Below are 9052 nucleotides of genomic sequence, written 5' to 3' on the forward strand. Positions count from 1 at the left end.
ATTTCTCAAGTATCATGACAAGATTCTTCCTAGAGATGGAGAAGTAGTCTGTGCCATGGACTCTACTGTGGCTCACCTGTTTTTTTTAGCCACATCAGTTCACCTGAGGAATCACAGAATGGTTTGGGTTAGAAGAGACATCATTACATTAAGGATCATCTAGCTCCAACCCCCTGCCACGGGCAGGATGCAAGGTAACTTGCTAGACCAAGTTACATGTTATAGTAACTAGACTGATAAGGAAAATGCCCAAACCACCTTAGGTCTTAAACAAGTTTGGGGCTTTTACTTTTTTTTTTATTTTTTTTAAAAAGGGATCTCACTATTATTTTGCTCTTTTGAAGGCAAGAAACAAAATGGTAGAGGCAAAAAACTGCCCAAGTAGGGAGAAAGAAAACATAAACAGCATACTTACATAAACAGCATACCTACAGCATGAACAACCTGGCAGTATAAAAGACTGAAGTGTCCATCGGGGTAGCACATGCTACGAGGACAGAGCTGAACTATTTGCATGTTCAGTCATGTATTTGAGGACACAAGGAGATGAAAGTAATAGCACGCAGAACATACTGTAACATGGTCAAGAGAAACATACTGGCTCTTCAGCAGCCCTACAGAATCCACAGGCTTTAGTCCTGAATTCTAATTAAAACAGTTGGGATTAAAAGAAGTAATTTGTAAAATAAATTCTGTGTTTCAAATGAACGCTTAAGCTGTTAAAGCCTTCCACAATTTAAGTATTACAACCATGTGTCTGTGATGCTCTTGAAATCATAGCAGTAAGCCCAAGTTTGTGGATTAACACCTTACATGTGAAGCTGAAGAAGTTAAAAGTAGTTTATTCTGCATTAAGAAATTCTAGAGAGTTGGTTGTTGCTTTATTTATTTCTTACTAGTCAGTTTCATTACTATTTCAATTGCAGCCGAGAAAATAAAAACTTTTATTTACAGCAGCTAGGAGGACAAAGTAAAAAACAAGAACACTTAAGAAACAGAACATCTCAAAACCATCCTTTACACAGGGTAGCACTTTCAGGTATAGTTAATGTAATGAATATTATGCAGATCTAATCATCATGAGACTTTTTGCTCAAGGAGAAAATTGAACTTAGGACCTCTTAAGATGGATACTGTATTAGGAAAAGCAATTATAAACTTTACTGCCAGCAGCAAACATTCCACAGGTTCAAAGACTTGATATAAGCTTGTAAGCAGTTTTTATAATACAATTAAATCTTTCTGTGCTTAACAAGAGAAGCCCTAATGCACTCCTGACATCAGATGTTTAAGTAGCAACTTGCTCGGTTTTCTGTACTATTTCACTATTTATTCAAGACTAATGTTGAACAAAATAAGAACACTTCCAAGAAAACTGCATATTTGTATTTATCTGAGCCTGTTGAAAGGAACTGCTAAACCATGTTTTCAAACAAAAAAAAGGGAAACATTAGTTTCCAAACCCTAACAACATCCTCAAGCTTCCCATTTTATGTCAGCTTTCATTTGTCTCATCTGCAGAGATGTCCCTTCACCTTACCCTTCAACATCTAACATGTCAACTGACTAAATTTTCCCAGGGTGTCCCTGCACCTATCGAGCTTTTGCCTGAACACTCCCTGTGAGCTATCACCTGATGGAAGGGGCACTTAAACAGGCACAAAGTCCTATTTAACAACTGTACAGCTCCTTGAGCAGTTTAAGAGGCTGCTTCTATGAAAACTGAACGTGATCCTTCATAAACTGAGGCCACAATTCAGCCAGGAAGCATGCAAGTAGACCTTCCCAGTATCTAACTTCTACTTTAAGATCCCTCTTCCTGCAAACTGAAAAGATTCACCCTTATTTTTAATCAATTGGTGGTTAGGGAAAAGGCAATTTCCCATTTACAGACAATACCAGACCACACTACCTAGAACCCAGCGATTTGCTGGAATTCCCAAAAGCAACCTTGGAGGTTGCCATGAACACTGTAGTAGGAGCTCATTAAGCTGTTGGTATGAAATTTCAATTCAACTTCACTCAGCGCCTATGCCTCCACACTGACATCTAAGGTGAAAATGTCTGATTGCAACTTTTTATTCCATTCTATCAGCTCAGCAACAACTGAGCCAAACAATGTCATTCCACTCATGGGGGGTTTGTCATTTAGCACCCGCCAGGTTTCCCATTATAACTCCTTGGACTTGTTGCTACTGTCCTTCTGATTTTTAGAAGCTGTCTCATTAGTAGTCAAATCAAGAAGTACTACGCTTCAGAGACTAGAGAAGTCTTAATGTATTCAGCATGGGAAAGGCAAAAAACTTAAGACAAACTGTCTTAAGTTTATAGAGATAATGAACTGAAGGGCTTGTAGGGAACACCGTCTTTTGCAGCGTTTCCACAACAGTTTCCATTACAGCAAAACCATAAACTTGGATTTCTTTGTTTTTTCATTTTAAGTGCCTTCCAGACTGCCCGTGGTCAGATGACCACAATCTAACTGCTGAAAGCCACACAAGCTATTCTCTTCTCAACTAAGTCTGAACTACAGAAAATTTTAATCCCAAACAAAAATACCTCAGTAATTTTTTATTTTTTATTTTTTTTAATTTAAAGCTTCTAAAAAGCCAAAATTAAACATCAGATTGCTTTCAGACAAGTAAAACTCCCTGTCCCTCAAAACACATTTCCTCCCCACGAGCTGCTGGGAACAACTTTGATGTTAGATCCTCTGCTCCATTAATCAGGCCTTCCTCTTGTTTGCATTCCCAAAAACTGCGATTTCAGCTGTGCCTACCCTTCAAACTGTATTATCTCATCCTGGAGTCATGGGGAGAAAGACTGCAACAGTCTTTTGCAAGCAACCTGAATATCATGAAAAGGAATTGCTATAGCAAGTATGTGACAAAATGTACACTATCCTGAACTTACTGAACTAAGTACTATTATTTTTTCTATCATTTACCTACCCCTGCTTAGTATTTAATCCCAAACCACCCAGACTGGGAAAGCCTTCACTTACTATGAAAGCCATCAGGGAAGCTTCCAAATGTAAAACTGCCTTCCTAACCACTGGTACCTACAGTATGTGTCATTCTGGCAGAGAACAGTGAAGCATTCTTCTGCTGCTTGTAGTAGTTAAATGTCCATTTGCCTTTTTTTATCTCTCTGCAGGTCTTCTCATGAAGGTGTGTGTTGCCATCACACACAACTCACCTCAATGCTTTAACTATCAACCCATACACCTGCAGTCATTAAAAGGCCTTCATCCCTTTACCACATGCTCAAGAGAGTAAAAGAGTTTTTCAGGTACCTACAGGACTGCTAGACAGCACAGCTCAGCACATGACCATAGCTGCCTATCTTAACTTTTAAACCCTCAAAACTTATATCTACACAAAGATATCCACTTTCCTAAAAATTAACACTAAAGATACAAAATGCCAAGGATAAATACTTGTTAATTGCACACTGTGCGCACTTTACCTCAAAGAAGTTAGATAAAATGCTTCCTGTATCAACTCCTGCAGAAATAAAATGCAGGACGGTCCTTAACCATCCAAAAATCTATCACCATCTCAGCCCAGCCATGCCTTAAACCTATCAGACTCTTCCTTCCCCTTCTTCCTACTCATTTTAATTTCTAACACAAAAGTAGATATATCAGTTAAAAGCCAAACTACTTATAAGTAAAGTTCAGAACAACAGCTTACAAACCCGAGGAGTTTTTTGAGGAAAAAAAAAAAGCCAACGACAAACAACCCAAAATAAAGAAAAAAACCCAAGTGCACATTCAGCTTTGAAGGTTACAGAATTAAAGCTCCCATGCAAAGCAGCTCTGTGTGACTATACATCAGCTTCTAGTTTTGCTTTGCCTTTTCCAGCAATACCTACCTGAAAAAGCTAATGTTAAACGAAAACAAGGTAATAATGCTTCCTTGTACGTGGTTCAACACTGCATGGGAATGGTGGGTGCTATCAGGTTTGAAGCGTGAGCAGGACGAGAGTAAAGCACCCAGAGCTCTTCAGCAGCCTTCACTTCAGCTGCACATCCAGCTTCTTTGCCTCAGGATGACCTATTCCCAAACCCAGGAGCACAAACGTGTCTACCAACGTGCCCAGAGCTCCAGCCTCTCTCCAAAACCAAGCTCCGGGCATACCAGTACCATTTCCACCATTACACTCTCCTGCTCCGATACAAATCGTGGCAACCGCACACGGAGACACCACACAAGGAGTCGAGGGGCACTTGCAACGAACGCTTCGGGCGCCTTTCCCTACAGCAGCGCCCCACATACGCAAAACCACAGAGCAAGCTGGAAACCGGGTGAGGCTCCAGAAGGTCCCCCGGTCCCCCCATCCCGGGCACACCGGCGGGTGGGAGAGAAAAGGGAGAGAGAAGGGAGGGAAAGAAGGCGGTCAGAGCGCAGGTTCCCCCATCCCCCCCCCGCGCAGGTCCCTGGTCCCGCCCCGCCACGAGGCCGCTCCGGTGCTGCCCCCTTCCTGCCTCCAACGCAGGCCCCCGCGGAGACCCGGGAGGCTGGAGCATACAGCGCTGCTGCTGGCCGCCAGGCCCGCTCGGCCGCTCCGCTTCGCCTTCGGCGGCACCTTCTTCTTCAGCAGCAGGTCGCACACCCGCACCAGCCCCATCGGCGCAGCCGCCGCCGCCGCCCCGGCCGAGCACGACGGCGAGGTACCGGCGCCGCCGTTCAACCCCTCCGGGGGACCGGGCCCCGCCGTAGCGCTCCCGGCCTCACCACCGTCACCACCTCCTTCGGTCGCCGCCACCACAACCGCTGCCGAGCCGGCCGCCTTCTCCATAGCCGCCGATCCGCTTCGCTCAGCGCCCGGTAAGGAAGGGAGAGGAGAAGAAGGAGGAGGCTCCCGGAGCCGCTGCCGCTGTCTCGGTCACCTCTAGGGCCGGCGCCGCGCCACCTCTCGCGATACTTGTCGTTGCCGTTGTTGCCGCCGCTGCCGCCTTCAGCAGCGGCGGCGGGCACGGCACCGCTCCCGCCGCAAAAGCGGCCACCGCCGCCACGCCCGGTCTGATCTAGGGCCCCACCGTCCCTCGCCGCACCCGCTCCACCGCGGCGACCTCTTCTGTGCGTGCCTCAATCACCACGCCGGAAGCGCCCTTAACGTCATCACCCGCCGCTGCGCGCCCACTTCCCTCCTCAGCTGACCTGGCTCCGCCCCGCGGCTGAGGTCGCCGCGGTCCTCAGCGGCGTGGTTATTCCTGTGTCGCACTCCTCCTAGTTAGAACGTGGTTTGATGAGACCAGGGTTAGCCTTGAGTCTCTTCGTCAGGCTAAAAATACCGGGAGAACGGTAAGGCTGGTCCTTGTCAGGTTGTGGGGCAGCTCTACCTGCCCTGTCTACAAGTATGCTTGGCTCTGAAAGAGTGCTAGTCACAAGTGATGTTCTCCTCAGACAGTGCACAGCACACTCGGAGCCACCTCCTCAGCCCTCTTTTAAAAGGAAGTTGGTGGAGTTTTATTTAAAAAGTAGGAAATGCCAGGATGCCCATGTCACTTTGGCCATGAGCTCTGTGTCAGTTGATCCCTTTTTCTACCTCAGGCCAGTCTGGCCAGGACTTTAATCTGTAGAAAACTGCTGCCTCCACTGATGTGGGTCAGGTCCTACAGTAGCAGAAGTTGTGGCAGTTAACTACAGGCAATCAATGCGTGCTCACTGAAGGATCTGTCTTAGGGTTCTTTTCCCCTTAAACGGGATGGAAATCAAGGAAAAGGTTTTTAACCACAGAAACACATGATTGTAAGGAGTGTTAATGGCTCCGATGCACTGAAACGCTACAGATGTATTAGTGTTTCAAGCCAATAGTGTCCATTGCAGTTATATTTTGCAGAAATGCAAAGAGCTGCTTGTTACTTGATTACTTTATTCCTAAGTGGTGCCCTTATGCTTATTTTGGTAGCATTGGAAAGCATGAGCCATGTCTGCAGCTCCTCTGAAACGAAACACTGCTTTTAAAAACAAATCTCAAAGCACCAACACTCATCAGGAAAGCAAGTCTGCATGGTTTTTCCCCAAATCTTTATGTTCCTTACAGTCCACCTAAACCTACATCTTTTTACAGATGTCTAAGTCCTTAATAAAAGGACTGTGTTAGTCGTGACAGCACTGCTAATAAATTACTGTATTTCTAAGTCATCCAGCTACAACTGTAGTTCTTAACCTCTAATCTTCAGGTGCGAGGTCTAAGCTGAACAATACCTTTATAAACACCTCCATAGATGACACTTTGATATGATCCAAGGAATAAACTGGATGTTCCAGCTACCTACCACTTCCTGGTATGACTGTAAAAAATGATGAAAGATTGGCAAGAATAATCCCTTTGTCCTCCTGTGCTGAATGCATTGGTTTTTACCGATTTACGTAGAGATACGAGCACAAATGATTTATTTGTGCAATCCCAGGAAGCAGAAAACGGAGTTGTCAGTGAATACAGGTAACCTCAGCCTTACCACCTGAGATTCATGGTGCACATGTGAAAAGATGTCACTTTTTTCAAGCAATAAGCGTGGAAAAAGTGGCCTGGTCTTCATCATTTGACCCAAGAGGTGCCTGACTTCTGTGAACATGTCCTGGGTTCAGCTCAAACCACAACAGAACAAAACACATCTTAGATTCCTGTGGCTGTACAAGCAGCCCAGCAGAGGAATAGCCCATCCAAATGCCCCTAATTCCCCTGCTGGGGTTCAGGAAGGGTGGTGGCAGGGTTGGATTTTACCCTTTGAGCTATTAGCAAGTGCTGGAAAATGTCAGCAAAGGGCTGATCCAGCACTGAGCTGATTGAGGTCAAGCAGGGCTGCAGTGACGATCATTCCCATTTAATACTGTGTTTTAATACTCGGCTGCAACATTTGCTTGTTACTTCAGGTATCCATATAAGTTGCTAGGCTTGGGAATGATATTTTGAGCCACCCAGTCCAGTTTGAATGAAAGCAACTGTGTTACGTTATCACTGCATTGTCTTTTCAGCCTTGAATCCGGTGGAGTAGTTACAAAAAGCTTCTGTTGGCATGGGCAGCATGGCCTATCTGAGGGTGTTTGTTCAGTTTATTTTATGATGGTGACCTCTGTTCTGATCAAAGAGTTGCTCCTCCTAATCTTGCAGCATAAAGCAAGTAGATTCCCTCTGGTTTTATGACATAGAGTTTATACCTGCTCTCCCTACCACCATGGCCACTTGGATCCTTTTGTGAGTGCAACAGCAATCAAAGCACTTGCGGCCTTTAGAGAAGCTTAGTATTAGATTCAAGCTTTGGCCTTGTCATGGCAAAAGCTACCAGCAGAAGTCAGCTTTCAATCCTGGGATGGTCTGAACAACTTGGGAAGGTATGAAACTTCTCCAGGTTGCGTAAGAGCACTTTGTATTTACAGATATATAGAATCATAGAACAGTTAGGGTTGGAAAGGACCTTAAGATCATCCAGTTCCAACCTCCCTGCCATAGGCAGGGACAATACACACTAAACCATGTCACCCAAGACTCCATCCAACCTGGCCGTGAAACGCTGCCAGGAATGGAGCATTCACAGCATCCTTGGGCAACATGTTCCAGTACCTCACCGCCCTCTCAGTAAAGAAATTCTTCCTTATATCTAACCTGAATGTCCCCTGTTTCAGTTTAAACCCATTACCCATTGTTGTGTTGCTGCAGTCCCTAATGAAAAGTCCCTCTCCAGCATCCTTGTAGGCCCTCTTCAGATACTGGAAGGCTGCTATGAGGTCTCCATGCAGCTTCTCTTCTCCAGGCTGAACAGCCTTGGCTTTCTCAGTCTATCTTCATATGGGAGGTGCTCCAGCCCCTGTTCATCCCTGTGGCCTCCTCTGGTCTTGCTCTAACAGCTCCATGTCCTTCTTATGTTGAGGACACCAGAACTGTACACAATGATCCAAGCGGGGTCTCAAGACAGCAGAGTGGAGAGACAGGATCACCTCCCTCGACCTGCTGGTCACTCTTCTTTTGATGCAGCCCAGGATACAGTTGGCTTTCTGGGCTGCAAGTGCACACTGCTGGCTAATGTTAATTTTCTCATCATATATTTTGCAGGCACCCTGATAATCGTCAAGATATGCTAATAATGGAAGAGTAAATAATCAAGATTTTTTTTAATGTATCCTGATTTCCCTATGGGTGTGTGACCCAAAGCTGGCTGTGCTGCTCATAGGGCTCTTAGGGAATGGACTGCATAGCAATGGGAAGGAAGCATAGGCCCTCATCAGGGGAGCAGTAACTAACAAGTACATTTCCTTTTGTGACTTTGTGAGGTTGATTAACTTGGAACACTTGGGTTTGTTGCTAACATAAAACTGCACGAAATCTTGAGAAAGATGGTATTCCTTCCTTATCCCTTTGATCTGTGACTTCTGCTTCAGTATTTATCCAGTTCCTTTTGGGTTATTGATCACCAAACACATAGGATTGAATAGCAGGAAAAACAGGTTTGAATTCAGTGAATGCTCTCAGGAATTGTCTGATAGACAATAGATTCTGTAAAAAGTCCTATAGGACAGTTGATGTGTTTAAAACCTACACTGTGCTGTAATTATCTGCACAGATCTGCTTTCAGTTTCATAACTGCTGGAAGCAGTATCATCATCGAAGTCAGAAAGCAAGGATCTTGATTTTGTTTGCTATTGTACCTGGTACAGGAGCTGAAAAAAGTTCTTCATGCTTTGAGCTTCATTAACCCTTCCAACACACATGTATGCAAGGTGCGTATTCTCACACCCCATTAATTGGACTTTCACCTCGACCTCCTCTTCTGCCCTGATTTTACCCTCTCCCTCCCAGGCCATACACATGTTAGCTAGTTCAGCCCACCTGTGCTCTGTGCCATGCCATCAAGAAGTCCTAAACACACTCTGGTCACACTCAGCTCTTCTTTCTTAGGTATTTTTTCAGTCTAGGAGCTGCTGAGCAATGTTCAGAACTTCTGAAATGATCAGTTGAGAGTTGGAGAGAAAAAATGGTGAAAGAAGGTGTCTTGCTCTTGATATCAAAGACTACATAATCCAGCTTTTATCTTCAGTGACTTGTT

This window comes from Pezoporus wallicus, unplaced genomic scaffold (assembly GCF_028554395.1).
Source record: "Pezoporus wallicus isolate ANWC-B61680 ecotype Strahan unplaced genomic scaffold, APGP_CSIRO_Pwel_v1 contig_13223, whole genome shotgun sequence".
Classification (NCBI taxonomy): Eukaryota; Metazoa; Chordata; class Aves; order Psittaciformes; family Psittacidae; genus Pezoporus; species Pezoporus wallicus.